Source organism: Mauremys mutica, chromosome 7 (assembly GCF_020497125.1).
Source record: "Mauremys mutica isolate MM-2020 ecotype Southern chromosome 7, ASM2049712v1, whole genome shotgun sequence".
NCBI classification, from domain to species: Eukaryota; Metazoa; Chordata; order Testudines; family Geoemydidae; genus Mauremys; species Mauremys mutica.
Genome location: NC_059078.1, coordinates 25,434,363 through 25,461,594, shown reverse-complemented (window position 1 = coordinate 25,461,594; position 27,232 = coordinate 25,434,363). Strand labels below are relative to the sequence as shown.

Below are 27,232 nucleotides of genomic sequence, written 5' to 3'. Positions count from 1 at the left end.
AAAGTGAGGAAACAGCAACTGAAAAATTACTTAAGAAACCTCTGCTGTTCATGTGTATTTTAATTTGCAATCCATTGCACATCTTTTTTTGAATTATACAGATCTGCATGCAAAATGTAGCCAGTGCGAAATACAGCATACAAAAGTGTTTCCTTATGTGGGAGTAAATCAATTAATTGTGGGCTAATCCTGTCCCTTTCTGTATGGCTGTGAAAGAGTGCCAGATGCAGTAGAAGCAGTTTAGAATTGCTGCAAGGAGGAGATGAGAAAGGTTTTGAGGGCACCTACACAGAGGGTCCCCCTTCCTGAGATCCATACAAGCTGCTGCATCCCCCAGGTATCAGAATTCAGGGGCCAGCATGGAGCCCAGGAGCAGCAGGGCACACTTCCCTCAGGGCCACAGTAGCAGCCACCCGTCACCACTTATAGAATGTACTGGCACTAAACCCAGTTACTGAGCTTGGGCTGAAGAGGAGGCACATGGAGAGGAGTTAGACCCTGGAAATTAAATGCCATTTACAATGTTTCTCTTGAATAAACACTATCAGCACAAAATGTAATTCATTTAGAAGCAAACATTGCTGCCCCCATCCCTCAAGCATGGAGTGTCCTAAACCAGAGCAAAACCAGGATGGTTCCAGGGCATGGAGTCTGGAGAGTAAATCAAAGAGAGATCATGCCAATGATAAGCATCTCCTGCATATCACCCTAGAAGGGGCTTTAGGAACAAAGTCAGGGGATCCACAACCACATGCATCCACCAGCCACTGAAGCTACAGAGGTTGCAGTAGCAGGCGTCGAGCAGCTCCAATACAGCTATGTGGACTGGCTTGGGAGGACTGCATTCTTCCCCAACCCCACCCAAACTTTTCTGTGGCCCCTCTTCCTCCCAAGCTCATTTACTCAGGCCTGGGACAGAGTATAGGATTTGGTCCATATTAGATATGGATCAGGGTCATATTTTCTTTAAACAGTTACTTTCCATTTTTTAAAAATCCAATCATTTCAATATAGTGGCACTAGAAATATTTAAAACTGCACATATATTGTCTCAACAATTTCTTTTAATAGCTTTTAAATGTGTATTTTATATTAATTTCTAAAGCTACCTGTTATTATTTTAATATCAAATACTGTTTAATGTATAAAAGGATTTGGGGCCTCTTAAGCACACATGCTCAGAAAGAAAATTATTGGGTATTTTATTCTAGGGTCTCCCCTGAAGATCTTAGAAATAAGGAATAGTCTATTTTAGGAAGAAAGTACTTCTTGATGGCTGTTCTAAATTAGGTTTCATTTATTTTCAAGATTTCTGCCTCATTGCATCACCTGTACTCTGCTAACAAAAATATCATGGACTCACATGATCTATATAAGTCTCGCACACTGGATTTTATTTGAATTTTACTGTCTTTATTTAGCCTAAAAACTCAAGCTTTTAATTCTAGTACTGCCTTACTACTATATTTCCAAGTTCACTAATATTCTTGTGGTACGCATTATACAGTTTTCTTGCAAGAATATAATCTTCACTAAGCTCTGAGATTTGTTTTATATTCATTATTATATTTTCATCCTGTTTACATATTTCTACACAGAACCATTAATTTTGTTAAGATACTGTTTGGATTTTGCTAGTGCTAAATCACTTCCACTGAATTAAAAGCTTGTGAGAAATTTTCTACATTGTACCTGTCTATATTTTTATCTCCTAATGAATCACAAGTGCACTGCATGCATAGATGAGCTCTATTTATAACATACCCCTCATTGTAGCATCTGAGCACCTGTAAATTAGACAATCGGTTTACATGTAAAATGTTGATGATTGTGTTATATTCCATAGATTCCCTGTTCTGTGACTTTTAGACCTTAAAGAAACAAAAACAAAACAAAAACGCATGAAGCTTGGTACAGATCCCCAGTACATAGGGTTGCCAAGCATCCGGTTTTCGACCGGAACGTCTGATGAAAAAGGGACCCTGGCGGCTCCGATCGGCACTGCCAACCGGGCTGTTAAAAGTCAGGTTGGCGGTGCAGCAGGGGCCCAGGGCTAAGGCAGGTTCCCTACCTGCCATGGCTCCCAGAAGCAGCTGTCAGGTCCCTGCAGCCCCTAGGTGCAAGGAGGCTCCCATTGGCTGGGAACCGTGACCAAAGGGAGCTGCAGGGACGGTGCCTGCGGGCACGAGAGCAGCGTGCAGTGCCTCCCTGGCCACCAGGGGCAGCTCCAGACCCCAGCATGCCAAGTGCGTGCTTGGGGCGGCATGCCGCGGGGGCCGCTCTGCCGGTCCCGGGAGGGCGGCAGGCGGCTCCGGTGGACCTCCCGCAGGCGTGCCAGCGGAGGGTCCACTGGCCCCGCGGCTCCGGTGGAGCATCCGCAGGCACGCCTGCAGGAGGTCCACCGGAGCCGCGGGACCAGCGGACCCTCCGCAGGCACGTCCGCGGGACCGACGACTGACAGTGCGCCCCCTGCGGCGTGCCGCCGTGCTTGGGGCGGCGAAATGGCTAGAGCCGCCCCTGCTGGCCACCCATGCAACTAGGGGCCATAGGGACCTGGCGGTCACTTCCTGGAAGCTGCAGTAAGTGCTGCCCGGACCACAAGTCCTGAACCCCCTCCCATACCCCAACCCCCTGCCCCATCCCAGAGTCCCCTCCTGCATCCAAACTCACTCCCTGAGCTCACACCCTGCAACAGCCCCACACCCAAACTCCCTGCCCCAGCCCTGAGCCACCTCCTGTACCCCAAATCCCTCATCCCCGGCCCCACCCCAGAGCCTGTACCCCCCAGCCGGAGTGCGCGCGCACGCACACACACACACACACACACACACAGAGCCTGGTGAAAGTGAGTGAGAGTGCAGGCAGGGCCGCCTAGAGGATTCCGGGGGCCTGAGGTCTTCGGCAGTGGAGAACCCCTGCTTCGGCGGTAATTTGGCCGTGGGAGGGGTCCTTCCGCTCCGGGACCCTCCACCGAAGTGCCCCGAAGACCCGCGGCGGGGACCCCCCGCCGCCGAATTACGGCAGAAGCGGGACCCCCCGCTGGTGAAGACTGGGAGCGGAAGCAGCTCTGGGGGCCTGGGCCCTGCGAGAGTTTTCCGGGAGTGAAGGACCCTGCTCCAGGGGCCCCGAAAAACTCTCGTGGGGGCCCCTGTGGGGCCTGGGGCAAATTGCCTCACTTGCCCCCCCCCCCCCCCCCCCGGGCGGCCCTGGGTGGGGGACAACGAACAACGGAGGGAGGGGAATGGAGCGAGAGGGGACAGGGCCTCAGAGAAAGGGCATTCAGTTTTGTGTGATTAGAACGCTGGCAACCCTACCAGTACATCTATTTCCACAGTAGACACAACAATTTCACTGAACTACCATCAAATCATTGTATACTAAAAATCCAAGAGAAATGTATCAATATCTGAATGAATGTCTAACTCGTGCAGGCAACAAAATGTAACAGGTTACATGACAAGAGCAATAATTATGTCACAGAAGTCACCATATGGACAAAAACAAACCATCATTAGGAACTCAACAGATAGAGACAATTTTCACCTGTATCACATCAGTAGTTTAATCTCTAGCTCTGAGCAAAAACAACAACACCACATCTCCTAGAAACTTTTTGAAAAATGGCAATTTTTTCAGGTTTATATCTCTGCAATTCCTAGCTCAAATGACCCTAAATTTAGGTCACTAACCCTATCCTGCACTCTTATAAGGCACATCAAATTTCAAAGGGCATCCTACTAAACATGTCAGTTTTAGAGAACTTAGAAAGGTCAATCTTTAAACAGAAGTTGTGACGCAACCTTAACTATAGTGGTATTGCTGCACCACTATAACCCTGGCAACTCCACTTGGGAACCTCAAACACCATTTACAGTCTCTTTCTCCTCCTTGGTCCAGCATCTTCTAGCTGTCACCACCAAACTCTGGAAACAAGCTACTCCTGAAATAGCGAAACACCTGAAGACTTACCAATGTTCTCATTACCGAGAGCTCCAACATCTGTAACTTCATTGAAAGCTTACTAAAAACCACAAAATAATATGTATTGCCAAGTAAGTATAGACATTATCAACCTGATTTTTAATATGCTCAGAAAGCCTTCCAAACTGTCTGGACATAGTTCAGTACTTCTAAAGTTCCCTGGGGGTAAAAGGAAAACAAAAATAAATATAAAAAGGACTGGGAGATGAGAGAAAGAAAGAAGACACAGTGTCTTTATACTCTCCCTTATAACGTACCTTTCCAACATTTTTAAACATCTCAGTTGACAAAAGGTTTCTGGAAAAGATGCATGCCTATTTCACAAATAAAAGTGTCTTGGCACCCTTTATGAATTCTTTAAAATATACCCTCACCATAGAATGGTAAGCAGGACTTATCCAAGTTTTGAGGGATGCATGCTTTTATAACCAGCGGCCCAGAACTGGAGGTATTTATATTTTATTGTTATCTTTATCTGGGATTTTTCTTGTTTGAATTGTGGCTCAACACATCACCAAGCAAAGCAGGATATAATTTTCTTTGAATATTCTTTTTTTTACATTTATTACTGCATTAAAAACAAAAAGTGAGGAAAAATTGGAAAATGGAGAAGTGAAATACATTGTATAGAAGGGTGTATTAATTAGCTAATCTGAGTTCTACAGCACTTTTGTCATTTTACTATATCTATACTAAAAAGATAATGAACAAAAAGCCTGTTCATATATGCACTAGACATTGTGTTTATCAAAATTAAAATGTCCTTTCTTGGTTTACTGCATGGAGGTATGAGCAATGATCAAATGAAGGGGGGGGTTGTAAACCAGTCACAACCACACAATATGATTCTTTATATTTTAAAATATCTGTTAAGAGTTTGAAAAACTAAATTTAAAAAACTGGAGGGATAAAAATACACATTGGTATGTTCAGATTTTTTAAATGTTGCTAACATACACCATTACAATATACCAAATGGCAACATTCAAATTTAGATTATTTTTAAATCACGCTCTGAAACTGGATTGCTGGTATTATAGTCTTTTTACTAATATTGTAAATTTCAGCTAACATATAATTTCAGAAATTTTCAGAATACTCACTGCTGTAGTGTGTTACAACAAAATGTATATATCTGTGTATGAGAATTTAACTGATTACTCTACCACCCGATCGTGCACGTTGCTGAGCACCCTCAACTCCCACTGATGTTAATGGAAGTTGAGGGCATTCATCACCTCACAGGAGGTTCTTTTTCCCAGATTGCATTCTAGTTAATGAAAATGGAATGGCGAATGAAGGAGAGAAAAGGAATGGTTGTAGAATATGCATCTTAAAATGTATAAGATTGTAAAATAAAGCTGTCAGGCATTCTGCTGCTGTCAGGCACATTGACAGCAATTAGTACTTATTGTGTGTTCACAAAATTCCAACAATGAAAACCGTTTGCCCCAAAAGCAATATTAAGCATGTTGGATAGCAGGCATGCTGAATGAATGAGCAATTATATTATTACCAAATGTAGGTGAGTAGAAACTCAGTACTGCCTTAGTAATTTTTTTTCGGAGGTTTAGGTTTTTTGCTAACTCTAATATTCAAAATAAAAGAGGAAAAAAAGCAGTATTCTTTTTTAAAATGTCCCGGCTCTGCACTGTGTTTAAACCATCACTTTTTTTTTTACTGCAATGTTTTGAACAACTAACTTTTAAGAATAACTTTAAAGCTACCCCCAGTTTTCAGCCTTTACGTTAGATAGTACTTAAACAGTGTAAAGAAATAATCTTTTAAATCTAATCTGAATTTCTCTCATTAACAGTATACCAAACATATCATCTTCTGCCTGAGTCAGGATAACCTGAACTGGCCTTGGGGGAGGAGGGTTATTTTGGTACATCAAAAGGCCTGAAAGGGGATGTGTTTTGTTTTAAAAAAAAACATTTTATAGCTTTTCTGAGAATCTGTCTACACTTAAAAATGCTACAATGGCACAGCTGTGCCATAGCGCTTCAACATAGGCACTACCTACACCGACTCTGCCATTAATGTAAGTAATCCACCTCCCTGAGGTGGATTCTTCCATTAACATAGGTAATCCAGCTCCATGAGAAGTGGTAGCTAGGTAGATGGAAGAATTTTTCTGTCATCCTAGCACTAGCTATGTGGGGACGTAGGTCAGTTTAATTACGCCATCAGGAACGTGAAATATCCACACCCCTGAGCAACATAGTTATGATGACCTAATTTTCTAGTGTAGACCAGGCCTGAGGAATAGCAGAATTATCAAATCTGATCTCCCTTAATTTTTGCTGTAGAACATATTGCATATCTTTATAAACGCCACCACCCGCATCAAAGGGTGGGGGAATTGATGGCGCCAGCAGTAAAAAAGAGACAGTCCCCAGTACTAAGGGAGGGAGACACCTGCCAAAGGACCATAGGTAACTCCTCCCAGTGGAATTTCTGGCACCCATTGGCTAGTTGGGGGAGAGGGGTGCTGATTGGCCAGCATTCCCCAACTAGGTCAAGTGGAACCTCTTTCAGCTCCGTTCCAGCAGCACAGTACAGCATACCTACCAATACTTGGCAATCAAAAATAAGCACACTTTATACAGCAAACTGTCTTCCAAAGAAGGTTGGATGTCTCCGTGCATATTTATTTTGATTGATTGTTCCTTAATTGAAAAAGCCAAGGATGTTTAATAATAAAATCCTTTATCGAAAACGTTGGTAATTGAATTTAACTAAGCAAACTAACAAAAAGCAAAGTTCTAAGAGTTAGGTTACAAGTCCTTTCCCCTCTCAGTTGCTCAATTCTCCCACTTCTGGGCTCTTGTCATGTCATCATTTCACTAATTCTTCAGTCACTAGGGACTTAAAAATACAAGTCCTGTCTGCTTTTAATGTAAAAAAAATAAATAAATTAAAAAAATCCGAAATTCACCAAAACAAACACACACAACTTTAAAACTTTCATAGATTTTACAGCCAGAAGGGACCATTGTGATCATCCTGTCTTATCTCCTGTATGGCACAGGCCACAGAACTTCACCAAAATAATTCCTACAGCATATCTTTTAGAAAACGATCCAATCTAGTTTTAAAATTTGTTAGTGATGGAGAATATATCACGACACTTGGTAAAGTATTCCAATGATTAATTACTCTCACCATTAAAAAATATATATATGTGCCTTAATTCCAGTCTGAATTTGTCTAGCTTCAACTTCTACCCATTGGATTGTGTTATACCTTTCTCTGCTAGACCGAAGAGCCCATTATTAAATATATGTTCCCCACGTCAGTGTTCAGACTGTAATCAAGTCACCACTCAGCCTTCTCTTTGTTAAACTAAATAGTTTTAGCTCCTTGAGTATATCACTATAAGGCATGTTTTCTAATCCTTTAATCATTCTTGGTGTAGAAATTCATTTCAAGTGTAGCTCTTTGGGCCTTCTTGGCCCATGCAGGTCCTCTAGGCAGGCAGCAAATGGCTCTAGAGCAGTGATGGGCAACCTGTGGCCTGTGCCGCTTCCTGCAGCTCCCATTGGCCGGGAACAGCGAACCACAGCCACTGGGAGCTACAGGCAGCCATGCCTGCGGACGGTCAATGTAAACAAACTGTCTCGCGGCCCACCAGTGGATTACCCTGACAGGCCGCATGCGGACTGTGGGCCACATATTGCCCACCACTGCCCAAGAGATTAAAGAAGATTTTGTTATGTTTACCAAATGCTCCTGCAAATTCTAGGAGGTGCTTTTAAATAATTCTATTTCCACCTAGAAGGAACATCTCACTTCTCTGACCCTTTCTACACAGAAGTTAGTTCTTCCTAACGCACATTTTCTATATAGTAGTATTGTCTCTAAGGGAGTTCACAAGGTTGGCAAGTGCTGTACTATTTTAACTTTGACATTTCATTGATAAAATGCTCCTTTTTTCAGCTGAAAACTAAAACAGAAAAAAAACCTGTTACCACAGCAATCATAAAGACACTGTTTTTACTATAAAATCTGATTTTTTCCTCATCACATTCAACTTCCAGATTTAAGATGACATATAACAAAATAGCCATTATTGTAACCCTCCCAATTTTCAAGTTGATGTAGTTCACATTACAGACTGAATTTAAGCCTAGTTGTTTTTTAAAAAAATCTTAAATTCTTGGTTTACCCAATTAATTAACCTATACAGAATCAAAGCAGCCTTTCAGACACACCTTCCCCCACACATAAAAACATTAGGGAAAATATTCATTACAACTTTTGTTTGTAAAAGCAGCTTGAAGCAACCATTAACATGATGGAACAGATCCTCATTTATGTTAGGGGCAGTTTTGTGCTGGTCCACCAGCAAGAAGCTCCCTTGAAGGTACCTTATCCAGCAGCTGGAAGATTGGGACTACAGCCAGCACAAGTTAAGACTGCTACCAGGCAGATTTAAATTGTGCCAGAGGGTTGCAAATTTGTAGGGGTGGGATTCAGCCCAAAATAAAAGGAGAGCAAAGGTGGCCACTTTTTGACACACATCCCTCCTAAGGTACTCCCTCCACCACCCAAACTTGTCAGCATATAAAATGGACAGTGGTTATAATGTATGATAGTTACAGAGTCAGACCTTCAGCTGGTTTAAATGAATGTTGCTCACTGAAGCCAATGCAAGTATGCAAATGTATGCCATCAGAAGTTTTGATCCATAGTCTTCATTTAGAATGACGGGTCCAGTTTACAGTGTTTGGATGAGACTTTGAACTACCCCGAAGATGAGAGATTGTGATCTAGAGGGGGTTTTTAAACTTGCTTAAAAAAATATGTAATTATGGGAGAGCTGTAGTTACATCCTAGTTAGGGTTGGGTTCAACTTTGCATTTAAGCCAGGATTCATCCTCTTTGTACTGTATGAAAAATACAATTAATCTTCCCCAAATTTATAGCACAGTCTCTGAGTAAAGACTGAACACACAGATTCTTTTAAGTAAATCTGTTAATTTATGAGTGCTAATCAATTAAAAAAGGGTCTTTAAAAAATTAATATTTTACGTCATGATTTTTGGGTCTTTCAAGCTTAAAAACTACAAGCTAAACAGTTTGACATTTGTACACAGTGATATTTAGGATCTCTTTCTGGGGACAGAATTGTTTTAATTAATATTGGGAAAACAATTTATCATAACATGAAAAATATGCACAATGGGTAGCATATAATCTGGGGATTTTTTTGTTAACTTCTATTTAACTTCAGTTATTAATTAAAATTTTAGAATAAAGGATGTCTTGGTTAAAGATTCATCAACATTTCCTCTTTCAATTAAGGTGTCAGAGCTTGCAAAAAATATGATTGGAGAAGGTCCACCAGAAAACTTAAGAAAGATCAATCTTCCAATTCCTGGTATTTCTAGTATAAATGCATTTAAAAAAAAAACTTTTCTAACAATCTTTCTGGAAGATTTAATATGTCTGGAAGGGGTTCCAGACATATTAAAGAAAAGCAACCGTTTCCATAAATGGTATGTAACTCCAAATACAATACATAATATAAATCAATGATTCATCATATTAGGCCAGACTTTCAGCAGGAAGGAAAGTGTCTGTTAGAATGCTAGCGGAATGGCCCAAAATGAGAAATATTTTAAAAAAATATTAGAAAACAAAAATGGATAAGACAAACTGGAAGTATTATGCTTATATTACAGTTTAAATATTCACACTACTTTGCCCCAGTTGGAGACTATAATTTGCATTTGAGTGTCCAACTGCATTTTAAGCAGTCAGGTACGATTCATACATGCAGCATGGTACAACTAATTCGGCATCTCACCAAAACAGAGAGAATGTGTGTTAAGTGCATAAAGAGCTGCGAGTCTTGGCAAACAAATTAAGACTCTGGTTCCTGCAATTGGATTTGTTAGTTAAGACCCCTTCATTATTAGATCCAATTGCAAGATTAAGGTTTAAATCTTATTTATAAATAAAGGCTATTATATTAAGGCTTGGTTTTTATATATGCCTATTTTCTCATAGGGAATATATTTGTGTATATTATTTCATTCAGGCCCTTTAGATAAAGGAAGCCCATCAGTAGAAGAAATTAAGTTTTTTATAATCTTGAACATTTTAGGAGGAATTCCTTTAATCACTCATATTTGTTTCTATACTATGTTGTAAGAATATGGATTGGGAAAAAGACCCATATAAAATTTAGGGAGTAAAAGATTATGGATAAAGCAGCTATTATATTTTAGACTTTGCAGAAATTTGTGATGTAGGTAAGGCCATATTTTATTTTTAAAAGGGGAACAGACAAGAGAGCCATTTATATTGTTTCATGCAACAGGCTCATTTAACACAATATCAACTCATTATGGAGGATCACTCTCTGTATTTGTTTTCCCTTTGATATCCAATAAGTGACGCATGATTTTCATAAAACACTATTATAATTCATCAGCTCTACAAACTACAAAATGAACTCATACAGATAACTGGTTCAATCAAAAAGTGATAAACATGTCATGATATGAAAATAATTTATTTCCTTATAAATTAAAATAAGATATGATTGGAAAAGTCATACTTGGACTGCATGATAGAGGTGACAGTAATCAAAAATAAATTTTATTATTTGCATAATGTAGGAGCTACTGGTAGAATAGTAACCAGAAGGCATGTAAAACATGCCTATAATACTTCAAATATCTATGATTATGTCTGTGTATATATAGACATAATGATTATAAATTAAATAACGTTTTGAAGCACAAAGTGTCAATACACTAAGCATACAGTGTGACCTATTTATTATAGGAAGGGAGTTTAAAGATAGGCTATTTATTTTCATATAAAGAATTCACAGATAGGAGTTGAAAGTAATGATAAAACTGCCTCAAGATTCTCTAAAATAAACTATATACATCTACAAACAGACAAAGTACTCGAATCTATAACTAGTTGAGAAAATTTGTGTACAATTCTATATCCGATTACTAACACTGTTATTAAACAAATAAAACTTCATCCTTTCATCTCATAGGTTCCTAAAGTGCCTTTAAAAATTATGCAAAGACTTACACACACACCCCAAACATCCCAGACCTTTATGCATAGGAGTAGTTTCCACTGAATTCTTTAGGACTTACTCCTATTAGTAAAATTATACACACAACTATTTGCAGGATAAAACCATATATCAATTTTTCCTTTTAGTAATAAGAACATTATTTTAGTTTAGGAAAACAATAGAATAGCATCTTGTTCAAAGAATACTTTCAAGATAAAACTGAACACCACACTGATGCACAGATGCTCTCCCACCAACAGCACAACAAGAACTCCACATGGACTCCTCCTGAGGGTCAAAATGACAGTCTGGACCTATACATAGAATGCTTCCACCGACGCACACAGGCAGAAATTGTGGAAAAACAACATTGCTTGCCTCATAACCTAAGTCGTGCAGAACGCAATGCCATCCACAGCCTCAGAAACAACCCTAACAGTATAATCAAAGAGGCTGATAAAGGAGGTGCTGTTATCATCGTGAGCAGGTCTGACTACCAAAAGGAGGCTGCCAGACAACTCTCCAATACCAAATTCTAGAGGCCACTTTCCTCAGATCCCACTGAGGAATACACTAAGAAACTGCACCATCTACTCAGGACACTCTCTACACTAACACAGGAACATATCAACATACCCTTAGAGCCCCAACCGGGGTTATTCTATCTACTACCCAAGATCCACAAACCTGGAAATCCTGGATGCCCCATCATCTCTGGAATTGGCATTCTCACTGAAGGACTGTCCGGATATGTGGACTCCCTACTCAGACCCTATGCCACCAGCACTCCCAGCTATCTCTGTGACACCACTGATTTCCTGAGAAAACTACAATGCATTGGTGATCTTCCAGAAAACACCATCCTAGTCACCATGGATGTGGAGGCTCTCAACACAAACATCCTACACACAGATGGAATACAAGCTGTCAGGAACAGTATCCCTGATGATGCCACAGCACAACTGGTTGCTGAGCTCTGTGACTTTATCCTCACACACAATTATTTCAAATTTGATGACAATATATACCTCCAGACCCATGGCAAAGCTATGGGCACCCGCCTGGCCCCACAATATGCCAACATTTTTATGGCTGACCTGGAACAACGCTTCCTCAGCTCTCATCCATTCATGCCCCTTCTCTACCTACACTACATTGATGACAGCTTCATCATCTGGACCCATGGAAAGGAGACTCTGGAAGAATTCAACCACAATTTCAACAGCTTCCACCCCACCATCAACTTCAGCCTGGACCAATCTACAAGAGAGGTCCACTTCCTAGACACCACAGTACAAATAAGTGATGGTCACATTAACACCACCCTATACCAAAAATCCACCAACCGCTATGCCTACCTTCATGTCTCCAGCTTCCATCCCGGACACACCACACGATCCATCGTCTACAGCCAAGTGCTAAGGTACAACCACATTTGCTCCAACCCCTCAGACAGAGACCAACACCTACAAGATCTTCACCAAGCATTCTCAAAACTACGATACCCACATGAGGAAATAAGGAAACAAATCAAGAGAGCTAGAAGTGTACCCAGAAACCTCCTGCTGCAAGACAAGCCCAAGAAAGAAACCGACAGAACTCCACTGGCCATCATCTACAGTCCTCAGCTAAAACCTCTCCAACGCATCATCAGTGATCTACAACCCATCCTGGACAACGATCCCTCGCTTTCACAGGACTTGGGGGGCAGGCCAGTCCTCGCCCACAGACAACCTGCCAACCTTAAGCATATTCTCACCAGCAACCACACACTGTACCATAACAACTCTTACTCAGGAACCAATCCATGAAACAAATCTCAGTGCCAACTCTGCCCACATATCTACACCAGCGACATCATCACAGGACCTAACCAGATCAGCCACAACATCACCGATTCATTCACCTGCACATCCACCAACGTAATATACGCCATCATGTGCCACCAATGCCCCTCTGCTATGTACATCGGCCAGACTGGACAGTCCCCGCGTAAAAGGATAAATGGACACAAGTCAGATATTAGGAATGGCAATATACAAAAACCTGTAGGAGAACACTTCAATCTCCCTGGACACACAATAGCAGATTTAAATGTAGCCATCCTGCAGCAAAAAAACTTCAGGACCAGACTTCAAAGAGAAACTGCTATGCTTCAGTTCATTTGCAAATTTGACCATCAGTTTAGGATTAAACAAAGACCGTAAATGACTAGCCAGCAACAAAAACAGTTTCTCCTCCCCTGGTGTTCACACCTCAATGGCTAGAAGAGGGCCTCATCCTCCCTGACTGAACTTACCTCGTTATCTCTAGACTGATTCTTGCCTGCATATTTATGCCTGCCTCTGAAAATTTCCACTACATGCATCTGACGAAGTGGGTATTCACCCACAAAAGCTTATGCTCCAATACGTCTGTTAGTCTATAAGGTGCCACAGGACTCTTTGTTGCTTTTTACAGATCCAGACTAACACGGCTACCCCTCTGATACTTGACATCTTGTTTTAGTGTCAGATGTTCACACTGTGTTTATAATAATGTTTCACTTTCCCTTTTAAACTGGAGAAATTCTATGCAAAAAAGCTTGTTTTAACATTTACGTTCTGGATTATTTAAAAATCTACCAAAGACCATAAAGAAATCCATTCTGTAATCTACATTTTTTTAATTCCGCAGCTGTACTTATTTTTACAGTCATAAAATATAAAGCAAAATTATGTGGATGAGCCATTTGAGCCAGTAAGGATATGTATGCCTGTGTATGTACTACGACTTGCCCCATAACATTTTAGGCTGTTCTCATCAAAATTCATAAGGAACTCAATCCTGTGAGACGTGAAGCATCCTTCAGTTCCATTGTCTTCAGCATGAGATGAGGGTGCACATCACTTCTCAGGATTGTGCCCAAAATGAACTGGGCTGGACCTCATCCAGGCTTATATTGTAGCCCTCCAAGGAACATGCAGGTGCTGTAGGAAATGGTTTTAGTGATTCCCTCTGAGTGAGTACAGAACCAGTTCCCTAGAATACTGCTAGAAAGCACTCTTCTACTGGAGTTGCCATTTTTCTGAGAAGACAGAACTGAATTCCCAACAACTGGGGTTATTAAATATTTCATAGTACTTTTCTGCTGTGCTACACCCTCCTTTCCTGCCTTAGTACAAAAGTTGAGCCTAACCTGTTCAAGCATTATCCATGCCAATTCATAAGAAATTGTGAGCCATCATTGTAGACATCAAATATGAACATCTAACATCTGTTTTCAGTGTTATTCTACTTAGCAAAAAGAGTTGTCTGAGCAGATTTACCATTTAAAAAAAAATGTCTGTATAAAAGCCACAGTACAGCATACCTGCCAATATGTGGCAATCAAAAGTAAATATGCCTTTCACAGCAAACTGTTTCTTCCAAAGAAGGAGGCCAAAAGAAGCATTTAGGAGCACCTGTATCTTCCTGTAGTAGCAGCAGAAAAAGAAGCAAGACTGAATGCAGTTATGCTTTACCATGTTCTACTATTTTGATAATCTTGTCTCAGTATTCCAAGAATGATGTGACAAGGAAGCTGTATTTCAAAAAAATAATGTTTCTTTTTGGAAGAGGGAAGATGGGAGAAAATTGTAAAGACATAGTTCATGAGGTCACAGAAAAATTTAGACCCTAGGTCATCTTTTTTTAGAAAACAGAAGATTCATACAATGTATAACATACACACAATGAAATACTACATTGGTCATGTATCTCTTGGCAAATTAATTTTTAAATTAATTTTATTGCCTGTGAAAGGTGCTGGGTTGACAGCATTGAAGACTAAAGGAGCAGCAGCAATGCAATCTCCCTCAAAATTTGACATGAAGGGACCATTTCCAGGAATGAGATAGTACAATCTCCAGGTCAATTCAGTTAATGGCCTCTGGGAATCAAAAGGATCTTATTGGTTCCATTTGTGAGGTTGGACTTTGTAAACTTCATTTGCAACTGGACCGAGACCATCAATGTATCACTGAGCAGTCATCCTATTTTACTAACCTTACATCAGCTGCACTGGATCTGAACTAGTTACCTGGAGGTAAATCTGTATCCTACTAACAATATCCTTATTGCATGAGTGGCAGCACTGTACTTCTACTTCTCTCACTTCCTCTGAAACAAGTCTGTTTCCCTTGCACTCACACTGATAACCAGACTGGCAGCTGACAACCTGTCCTACCAGTTCCCCTTTTCCAGCAACACCTATCCCAACTGCACACAGTTATCTGAATGACAACACCACTAGCAGTTTTCACAGATAAAGCTACCATTTATCTTACTCTCTTCTCAGATCTTTTGCCTTCCTTTATCTTTTCATGCTTATATCCTAAATTTTTAGATTTTTTTAATTTAATTACTTTAAACTCTAAAGCACAATCTTTCCAGTCATTTTACTTGATAAAATACTTATTCTCCATTTCTCCAAACACCAGCCACTAGGTTCTATTGCAGCATTGGGCCAGGAGTAGTCAGAGCAGTACCATAAAATGTGTTATCCTGGCATGCAAACAGCTTAAAATGGTTAAATATGCAAATAGACATATTACAAATGGAATGGCACTTGGAAAAAAAATGGTAATTTGGTCATTAAAGAAAGAAGGCAGGCTGGCCAGAGAGTAGTTGTTCCAAATTCTCACTCAAAATAAGTGCTATACTGTAAAAGCAGGTTTCTTGGAGAATGGTCTGTGTTAGCCCAGAAAATTCATCTGCTCCTTATTTCCAGAACATGACTTCAGAAGTGAGGAATTTCTCTAGGCAACTGAAGGGCAAATCCACCTAGGCATTCAAGGATAGCTTGCAACCCTATGGTGGAACCAAGCTCTTTTCCTCAGATGTACCCTATCCACTGCCATAAAAAAAAAGGAGGGGGGAAGGGAGAGGTGGAATATGCTCCTTCTGGAGACAAAGGCAGGTTATATGCTACTAAAGACTGCTGCCTGGACCCTAAGACAATCAATATTTCTCCACCATCCAGACTCCCCTGGAAAGAGACTGGATATTTTTAGACTAAAAATGACAGGAAACTAAAGCCATTTTCACCAGCACCAGCTCCAAAAGATCTCTCATGTGTGGTAGTATGCTGCCATGCAAGTGTATTAGCATAGTGATTCTCTGCTACAAAAAACACTATCACTGCAGGAAAACCTTTTCAAGAGCAACATCAACAGACATAGATGAATGAGGTTCTATAGACATATTGAATGCATGATAGGAGATGGTTCCAGAGAGGAAGACAGCAACCTCTCTCCAAATTCTGGACACCATGGCTGACAAGGCCTAACTTGCACTATCAGAAGCACCATGATCCTTGCTGGACCAGTTTCTTCATGGAAAAAGAAAAGCACCAATTATTACTTTAAGAAGTGGGGATTAGAAATCATAGGCAAATAAACCAAGTAAATTGCTAGACTTCCCTGAAAAGAGCAAAAACTGTTACACTAATTTTAAATATCTTCTGAAGCTCTTACCTCTGCCCTTAACACTGGAATTTATCAAAAAGATAAAAAGCACCAGTTGTCTGGTGTAAATAATAACACAGCACGGAAGTTGAAGCTCAGGAACCAATAGTTAGTAGAATGAAGATGCATGCCCAAATTTTTTCTGTACAAAGGCACATTTGATATCTAAGTTTATAGCCTTGCCTAGACCCGAAATATAGCCTATAACCATTCTGAGGGAGAACAGAAAAAAAAAACCAACCAGTTTACTTCACACCTTAGATATTGACAGCGATAGCCTAGCATAAATCCAATCCACTTTACTTCAAAAGGATCATTTTTTAAAGAGTCATTAACATACACTCAAACAAAAAGGGAACCTAATTAAAGGCAAAAATGCTCTGGAACAATTTTAATTGATTTTTCTGCTGATCTATATTTTCTATTTCTTCTTTTTAGTATTGCCCAGAAGAATCACCATTGCTAGTACAAACTAGAGAGGGACAAAAAGGGGGGAGATGGTTTTGCTTGCAATTTTGTAAAGTCTCAGTCACTGGGTTTTAATTTTGCAAGCCTGAAGCCAAAGCTACTCTGTACCCATGGTTTTTGATGCCGTTTCTAAGAATGTGATGTATTTTACATTTCCCAAGTTTTCCCTGCTGAATTGTGATTCTCAAAATGAAGCTACCTACTTTTCCATTTAAGTAACACTTGTCTTGCTTCAAGGACTATGAAGAAAATAAAAGTAAAAAAATTATGAAAATACAGCATTAACATTGCAAACTAAAAATCAAAGCATCTGGTAAGCCACCCTCAACATTGCCAAATACACATAAAAGCATCCAAAAGACTATCATCTATATTAAAAAAATACATTGAGGATACACACTAAAGAACCCTGAAGACTGGAAAAGATATACATAAGAGCACACAGTACATCAGCCTCAACACTGCAAAAATTCATGCAAGAATGTTACAAAGTTGCACCTGGTATTTTTAAAGTGAATAAAAATTACTGACTCGGCCCCTCACAGTCTATTTTAGATCAAAACCACAACATGTTAGGATGGATAGAAGTACTATAAATACTGGGAGAGAAGTTGTCTCTGAAGAAGACACACACAGGCCTTAGTGGACTTAGATCTCTGTTTCCTTTTCACCTAGGGGGAATGCTCCTCTGAAATGCTTCCAGCTCCACACACAGGGCCATTTAGACAGGCAGAATTGTAGGATTTAAATAAGTGGATAAGATGGTGGAGTTGGGAGGAAGGATTTAGGTTTATTAGGAATTGAGGAACCTTATGGAAAAGAAGGAACCTATACAGGAAAGATGGGCTCCACCTAAACCAAAACAGAACCAGACTGGTGGCATGTACAATAAAAAAGGTTGTAGAGGAGTTTTTAAATTAAGGACTGAGGGAAAGCCAACAAGTGTACAGAAGCACACAGTTCAGACAGAAACATCCCATAAGGAAGGATTTATTGAAGGAGATACTCTATATCCTAATAAAGAAGAAAGAATAGAAGCTGAAGAAGTACAGGTGGGAACAGAAGATAAACAATCAAACAAAAAACAATCCCATCCAAATACATCACATGAAAGCAGACAACTAAATATAGACAGATTTGATAAGTGTTGTCTTCAAATGCTAGAAGTCTAATTCTAAGATGGGTGAACTTGAGTGCCTGGTATTAAATGAAGATAGTGATATAACAGGCATCACAGAAACTTGATGGAATGATAGTAATCAATGGTGGTATATCAGGTAACAAAATATATAGGAATAACAGAGTAGGTTGCACATGTATGGGAGTAGCACTATCTGTGAAAAAGCATATAGAGTCAAATATAGCAAAAATCTTATATGAAAAATCAAACACTACAATAGAATCTCTATGGACAGAAATTCCATGCTTGAAAAATAAGAGTATAGCAGAAGGAACATACTCCAATCATCTGATTGGGATGGTGACAGTGATTGTGAAATGCTCAGGGAGATTAGAGATGTTACAAAAACAGAAAACCCAATAAATAAAGAGGGATTTCAACTATTCCCATATTGACTGGGTCACCTCAGGATGGGATTCAGAGATAAAATTTCTAGCCACCACTGCTTCTTGGAGTAGCTAGTCCTAGAACGCACAAGGGGAGAGGCAATTCTTGATTTAGTCCTAAGTGCAGAACAGTATTTGGCCCAAGAGCAGAACTGCTCAATAATAGCAATCATAATGTAATTACATTTTATATTCTTTAAGGAGGAGCGGAAATACCAAAGAAATCCACCACAGAAGCATTTAACTTCAAGAAGGGGAACTACACAAAAATGAGGAAGCTATTTAAACAGAAATTAAAAGAACAGTCACAACAGTGAAATGCCTGCAAGCTGCATAGTAACTACAGTAAAACCTGCCTTAGGGACCACCTCTGAAGAGAGACCACCTGACATGAGTGACTGCTTGCAGAGGCCTTGGAACACCACCGCTCTCTGGTGTTCAAACCTTTGAAGAGAGACCATCTCTTACAAGCCACCACTTTTGCTAACTCCCATGGGTGGTCGCTCTTGGCTTTTACTGTATTTGAAAACAAATAGAGGTTCAAACTAAATATATACTCCCCATCCAAAAAAGAAAAAAGAAAACAGTGAGGGGACTAAAAAATGTCACCATGACTAAACCACAGAGTGGTCAGAAGCAAAAAAGCATCCTTTAAAAATTGGAAGTCCAATCCTACTGAGGAAGTCTGACAGGAGTATAAGCTCTGGCAAGCCAAATGTAAAAATATAATTAGGCAGGCCAAACAATAATTTGAAGAACAACTAGTAAAAGACACAAAGATCAACAGCAAAAAAAATGTTAAGTACACAAAAGCAGAAAGCCTGCCAAACAATCAGTGGGGGCGACTGGATAATCAAGGTGCTAAAGAAGCACTCAAAAAAGACAGAGCTGTTGCAGAGAAGTTTAATTTTTTTGCATTGGTCTTCACTGCAGAGGATGGGAGGGAAATTTTCACATCTAAGCCATTCTTTTTAGGTGACAAATCTGAGGAACTGTCCCAGATTGAGGTGTCTATAGATGAGGTTGTGGAACAAATTGATAAATTAAACAGTAATAAGTCGCTGGACCAGTTGGATTTCACCCAAGAATTCTGTAGGAACTCAAATATGAAACTGCAGAACTACTAGTTGTGGTATGTAACCTATCAGTTAAATCAGCCTCTGTACCAGGTGACTGGAGGATAGATAATGCAATGCCGATTTTTTTAAAAGGCTCCAGAGGCGATCCTGGCAATTACAGCCTAACATCAGTATCAGGCAAGTTGGTTGCACCTATAGTAATGAACAGAATGATCAGACATAGATAAACACAGTATGTTGAGGGAAGAGTCAACTTTGCTTTTGGTGAGGCATGATTTCCCTTTTAAATCTATTAGAATTCTTTGAGGGAGTCAACAAGTATGTGGACAAGGGTAATCCAGTCAATATAGTTTACTTAGTCTTTCCAAAAGCCTTTGACAAGGTCCCTCACTAAAGGCTTTTAAGCAAACCAGGCAATCATAGAATAAAAGGAAAGGTCCTCTCGTGGATTAGTAACTGGTTAAAAGACAGGAAACGAAGGGTAGGAATAAATGGTCAGTTTTCAGAATGGAGACAGGTAAATAGCACGGTTCCCCAAAGATCTGTACTGGGACCCGTGCTGTTCAACATATTCATAAATGATCAAGAAAAGGGTCAATTATATAAAATAATTCAAGACAGTTAAGTCCAAAGCTGGCTGTGAAGAGTTACAAGACGATCTCACTAAACTGGGTGACTGGGTAACAAAACAGCAACATTGAATTTCATCTGCTAAGTGCAAAGTAATACACACTGGAAAACATAATCCCAACTATATAGACAAAATGATGGGGTCTAAATTTGCTCAAGAAAGAGATGTTGGAGTCATTGTGGATAGTTCTCTGAACTTGTCTGCTCAACGTGCAGCAGCAGTCAAAAAAGCCAACCATTAGAAAAAGGGACAGATAATAAGCCAGTAAATATCACAATGCCACCATATAAATCCATGGTACACTCACACCTTGCATACTGCATGCAGTTCTGGTCATCCCATCTCAAAAAAGGTATTAGAATTAGAAAAGGTACAGAAAAAGGGAAAAAGTTAATAGGGGCATGGAACAGTTTCCGTATGAGGAGAGATTAAAAAGGCTGGGACTGCTCATCTTAGAAAAGAGACGAATAAGGTGGGGATAGGATAGATGTCTATCAAATCATGAACGGTATGGAGAAAGTGAATAAGGAATTATTATTTACCTCTTCACATAACACAAGAACCAGGGGGTCATTGTCACCCAACGAAATTAGTAGGCAGCAGGTTTAAAACAAACATAAGAAACAGCAAAGAGTCCTCTCATCATCCGAAGAAGTGGGTATTCACCCACGAAAGCTCATGCTGCAAAACGTCTGTTAGTCTATAAGGTGCCACAGGACTCTTTGCTGCTTCTACAGAACCAGACTAACACGGCTACCCCTCTGATACTAAACATAAGAAAGTACTTCACACAACTTCTGGAACTCGTTGCCAAGGGATGTTGTGAAGGCCAAGAGTATAACTGGGTTCAAAAAAGAATTAGATAAGTTCATATTAGCCAAGATGGTCAGGGCAACCCGGTGCCCTGGGTATCAACAAGCCTCTGATTGCCAGAAACTGGGACTCGACAACGGGGCTCAATAATTGTCCTGTTCTGTTAATTCCCTCTGAAGCATCTGGCACTGGCCACTATCAGAAGACAAGATACTGGACTAGATGGACCATTGATCTTACCCCGTGTGGCCATTCCTACATTATGGGGGCAGTGGAATAGTTTAGGTGGGCAGAACCTTTTCTCCCACATAGGGCAGTTAGAACTACTGAGGGAGGGTCTCCAAACACACAAATATTGGGGGTGTCCCTCTAAACCCTTCTACTTCCATAGGGCAGTGAGAAGACCTGGAGAGAGTCAATTTCCTATACCAGCATAGGGAGTCAGGGAATTGGGCCTCCATATCAATATCCTAGCAGCAAGGACTTGCTCCCAGCACCAACTGGGCAGCCTCTGGAGCTCAAATGAGTCTCTTCCCACCCCCTGACCATAAAACAGTGAAAGGATCTGGGGAGACTGTCTGTCTCACTGCTACCAAGTAAGGCAATAATAGGGCCTGGAGAGACACTTTCTCCCCTCCATGTATAGGGAAGTAAGGGAACCGGGAAAGTCTCTCCTCTCCGCCAGGAGGCACTTCAGGGGACCCAGAACATATGTTTTTCCTCACCCATCCCTGGGAAGTGAGGAGAGGTGGAGTAAGTCCTTCCCTCGCTACCACAGTAGCAGAGGAGCCTGGGAAGGAGTTTTACCCCTCTGTCACAGAGCAGGGAGAAGTGTCTCACTAACATACCCCATTGAAGAGGGGAGTCTCTTTTCCTCTTCCCAGGGAGACGACAGTGAGGAAGAAATGGGGTGCACTCACTCTCTCCTCTCCTTCTCGGGGGGCAGCTAAAGGAGATAGCAAACCACCTCTCCCGTTCATGGGGCGGTGTCTCTCCTCCTTCCCCCAGCGAGCAGAGAAGGGAACCGAACTGAGTCCATTTCCTCCCTAACTGTCCGGGAACCTGGGTGAGAGTCTCACCCCCGTGAGCCAGCGGGCGGTGCTGTGGGGCGGAGGGACACTCGCCCCTGGAGCGGTGAGAGGCAGGTGGGAGCTTCTTGCCTACACAGAAGCAGGAGGAAATTTCCCACTCCACTTGTGCAGCGTGATGAGCTGCAGCCTTCTCACTCCTGGAGCAGGCACCTCCCCGGCCTCTGGGGGTGGGGGGTCCGTTCACACACGTGCCATGCAAGGGGAAGGGGGGGAAGCTGCAAGAGTCTTGGGGGCTGGTGGTCTTCACACCCCAGCAGGCGAGGGGAGCCTGGGGGCGCAGAGACACGCCTCACGGTGCACTAAGTGTGGGGAGGGAGCCTAGGGTTACGGGGGGTGTCTCTCCCTGAGCGCGGGGGGAGCGGCTGGGGAAGGCACTAGAGGAGTTGTCTGTGTCCCTGTGATGGCAGGGCGGGGGAGTTGGCGCGTAGCACGTCCTCCCCTCCCGCGGGGCGGCGCGGAAAGGGGGCCGAGCCAGGTGCTGAGTCTCTCTTTCTACCCCCCAGCGCCCTAGGGAAAGGAAGGAGCAGCGCAGAAGCCACTGAGGGGGAGAACGCTGCCCGCCCGTGAGGGGAAAGGGGGCTACAGAAGGCTTCCTCCCCCCTTCGGTGGAGCTGTGGGGAAGGGGCACTGAAGGCGGCGGGAACCGGGCCCGCAACTGATTGGGAAAATAACAAATGGTTAAGTGAAGCCCTTGATTTAAAAAGCCAGAGCAGGAAACTATCCCTGACAAATGGGATTTGCCCTCCTCTTGGCTGCACGCATTGGCCGTGCTCATTGCAACGAGCCAGTTTCTGCCAGTGCAAGTGGCCTGTTGGATTGTCCATCAAAAGGGAAATATCAATTCGCCGCTAAGGGAGTAGATTCCCTTCCATCCATCACAAGGCTTAGCAGGTAGCCGCCTAGAAATCAATCACACGCTAATACAAGAGACACCACCCTTCTCCCATCACATTATTACTCCAGCTCTTTAAGAAAAAAATTGTTTGTATGATAAATATATTCCTGGGTTTATCATCTGCATCATAATCTTGGGCCACCTAAAATGATCCTTAAACCCACACAGCATTGTAAACGTGCAACCCAACTAAGTATTCATTCATTATATAACTGCAAAATAATATCCTGTTAGTCTTACCCTTGATTTCCTTTTCCCAGCCACAAAAAGAAAAACTAAATCAGGATTTTTTTCTGACACCATTTGCCTTTAAAAAACCCCCAACAAGCTTTACAAATTATGTGGGCTACAAAGCTAGGAATTTTAAATTCTCATCAATTTCATGCTAGACTTTAATACAGTAATAATGATAATATTTGTAAATTGTTCACAAACATGACAATTATATGGCTGATTTTAGGAGAAATTGCAAGAAAGGTATGTAGACGATTCTGTAGGGAGAGGCACTCATTGCTACTAGAATAAGATGTGCACTTGGTCACATTTATTGCAATGTATTAAAGGGCTGGGGGGAAACCCTTTTTTGCCATTTCTTTCTTCATTTTCAGCCACTAAATAATTTTAGACAGCAATATATAACAATTTTGTTAATCAAAATTAATACACAAAAATCTATTATGGCCATATTCTTGCTTAAGCTTCTCACCTTTCAAATCATTGCATCTGTCTTTCCTCCTCACATGGATTTTACAACATCAAGTCTAGCTGACAGCTGATTACACTGAGGAAAGAGGCAGCGTGGAGAGCTGGAACAGGCGAACATTTAAGAGGCAAGGGAGAGAGGGAGTCTGCTGCAGTCAGGAGAGGTTTGTGTATTTCTATCCCTCGTCTTTCTGTCCCTCAGCGAGTCTCCCTCAGTAAACTGCGAGCCTGGCTCTCTGGCTTGCTAGTCCCTGACTCAACATTCCCAGCATTCCCGAGGAGCTGGGTTTTCATTAGGGCTGAGCAACCTGCCACAAGGGGCAGCAGTAAACTTCCTAATAACAGAGCAAAAAGAGCTCTAGCAGCACAACCACAGGCACTGCAAGCCCATGGATTCCCACCCAAGTATTTGTCTCTGTCCACTCATTGCAGACCCACTATCCCTATTTAATATATGTGGGTCTGAAAGGAAGAAGGGCTGATGGTTTTAAAACAGCCCAAAATTAAATAGTCTGCATGCAGAGCCAGTTGTGATTAAACTATTCTCTTGCCTCTATTCAAAAGGCCAACATTTTCAAAGCCACATGCCTACATTAGGTGTATATATATATAGGCCGAATTAAGGCTATGGTGGGGGGGGGGGAAGAGAACAAATAGGAAATTAATTATTGCAACTCTCAAATTAAAAGTTCAAGTATACAGAGTCTAATTTATTTCACAAGAAATGTATTATGTTGCAAGTATCAGAGGGGTAGCCGTGTTAGTCTGGATCTGTAAAAGCAGCAAAGAGTCTTGTGGAACCTTATAGACTAACAGAACTTTTGGAGAATGAGCTTTCGTGGGTGAATACCCACTTCGTCGGATGCATGTTGCAAAATGCATTAAGAAACTGACTACTTTTATTTATTAATTTATTTTGTATAGAAGTGAACCAGGAAAATCTCCCTTAAAAAACAAACAAAACAAACATTCTGTTTCCTAGCTCTAATCACTGACTTTTCATGTTGGGGAATGTACTTTTTCCTTTCTGCTTCTTCCCCCCTTTTCTCACTATCTTATTTTTTTCTGGTCAGAATTATCATTTGTATCATTGTATTATGACAGATTTACCTCAGACTACAGCTTCAAGACTTCTCCTCCACTCCAGGAATTTCACAAATAAATTACTGTCCGCCTCTTTTTAACCGTGTTGTTGTAGGGTAATGTCTTCATGGAGTACTTCAAATCTGTATTGTACTTTATTCCTGGCTCACCCATATATATATATATATATATAGACACTGTTGAACAGCCTTGCTTCGGACAGATTTTGTGGCATTTCTATAATAAAATATTATGCCCAATGAAGCTGATTTCAGCCAGTCTGACTGATTTAATCCTTTCAGTGGTATGGCATTTGCATTATCTAAAGCCAGCTGAAATCATTTTCTGTCATGAATATTCATTCAGAGATGTTACTATTCAAGACAATACTGGAATCCAAACAAACAGGACAGGGTGCATAATAAAAGTGTGTCTTCCTTTAGAAAATATGCCCCTCCTTATGCGTCTATGTCTTTTAGGTAAAAATCCCCTTTCCCCCTCTCCCCCCCGAGCTCAGGACATAATGCTTGCTGTCTTTATTCTAGTTATCACAATCTGATAGAGTCCAAATTTTACTATTTAAAGGCTGCATATCTACATGAACAGATCTTTGCTGTAAGTAGTTACCAAAAGTATGACTTGGTATAGAATAATGAATGTTCACATGGTCAAAAAAAGCAACTGGGAAGTGATTCTCCTTTCTAGATTTGAGGATCTATCAAGCCTGTTATCTATGAGGATATACTGACACCGGAAAATATGATTCACCTTCATGAGTGGCATTTTATAGTAACTTTGCCTTATTTTCAAAAGTTAAATCTTATCCTGTCTACACTAGGGAAATTTCACAAACAATTTTCACTATTGTTGACACCAATTTTGCTCCACCATATTAACAGTGGGAGTTTTATTGTAGATGTGTCACCAACTGCTGACAGTATTTTAAGCACTGTGGCTATGCTATAGCCCTGTGCCAGTGTAGGAAAAAAGCAGCTTCTGCTCTCTGATCAACGGGGTTGCAAGAGGCCAATTTGGCAACCACGAATTAGACAGTCATCTAACCCAGCTCTGAGCAGAACTAATCGTAGCCAACAACCACCCATCTGCACTAGGGCTCCCAATGTTGCTAACACCAAAGGGCAAAATTTCCATAGTATATATAGGGCTATTTGGTAGAGAACTTCTGGAGACCCCCCATCCCCCTATACTGTCAACTACAGGGGGAGGGAGGGAGAGAAATTGTTAGGGGGGGAAATGTAGAATTCAAGCAAAGAGAGCTGCTAGGATTCTGCAGATACCCTGCATGGGTTGTTAGTAGAGACAACATGGGCCCGAACCAAAACAATAGATCCAAACCTTCCCAATCATTCAGTTAATTCTGACATGAATCTGAGCTTCTTAAATCAGGCCCATTTCTAGTTATTACTCTTTGGTGTTGAGGTGTTAATATTAAGTACGAAGGGGAGAAAGCCTGACCAGATGAGGGATCAGCAACTACTTTTTCATATGGAGAAGTTCCTGCTATATGACCAATGAACAAGACTGTTTAGACAGCTCTTTGAGGGAAGCAGCTTTTTATGTTCTGTTGTTTAAACATAGCATAGCCCCTTTACAACCTGAGCAGCTAGTCAAAGTTCAGTGCCCTAGGAATATTTTATTAGAAGCAGAAATTGATGGAGTCTGGTATTTTCTTTGATGCAATGTTGTTTATATACAAGGAACATACAAATTCCTATTTCTCTGAACATAGGAAGAACCAAAACAAGAGGAGGAGTTTCTTAGCTTACAGCCCCAACCCTCTTTAGTCAACAGACCCAAAAGCTCTCGCTCTAGTTTTTCCAGGGTCACACTGTGCTCACTGGCTACTGCTTGGCTATCTTGCTCTTTTGCCTCTCCTCTTCAAACTTTTAGGGGAGTTCACAACACACCATGACATTTTAATTAAAGGGTGCAGTCTCACACACTCTCAAAGAGGTTTAAACTCAAACATAACAATGTTTCATCCAACTCACATAAATATATTTATTAACATATCCACATATAATGTAATATGCAATGTCATATTTTTATTTTACATAAGTTTGATTTTAATATATTTTATACATTTTAGGTAAGCTCTGGCATATTTTCTGGTTGGTTTATAAATGACTTTTTCCTGGAGCCCTTTCTGTGTTGAAAATGTAGCAATACTTTATAGCTACAATTCTTCATTTACCTACCATGTATCAGAGGTTTTCAAATGGTGGGGCACACCCCAATAGGGGGGCATGGATGAATGTAACATCAGGCAGCTTGTGCCAGCCCCACCTCCACCCTGACTCACCTCAGCAGGCCACTCAGCCTGTAGGTCAGTATCAATATCCACCGTGGCCATGCCGATTTT

The 27,232-nt window shown here is 41.1% G+C and overlaps 1 protein-coding gene across 9 annotated transcripts in view; it reads right to left on the bottom strand.

Moving 5' to 3' along the window:
- The window catches only part of ERC2 (ELKS/RAB6-interacting/CAST family member 2), an 829,394-nt gene extending 805,560 nt beyond the window's left edge, over positions 1–23,834 (bottom strand). For 8 of the 9 annotated variants that reach the window (XM_045024526.1, XM_045024525.1, XM_045024522.1 and 5 more), the window contains exon 1: positions 21,927–22,724. The gene's annotated coding sequence lies outside the window, so the exon portion shown is untranslated. Of the gene's footprint in view, positions 1–21,926; positions 22,725–23,770 lie in introns of those variants that run through there. The other variant, XM_045024524.1, reaches the window with a different exon arrangement.
- Positions 23,835–27,232: the final 3,398 nt, after the last annotated feature.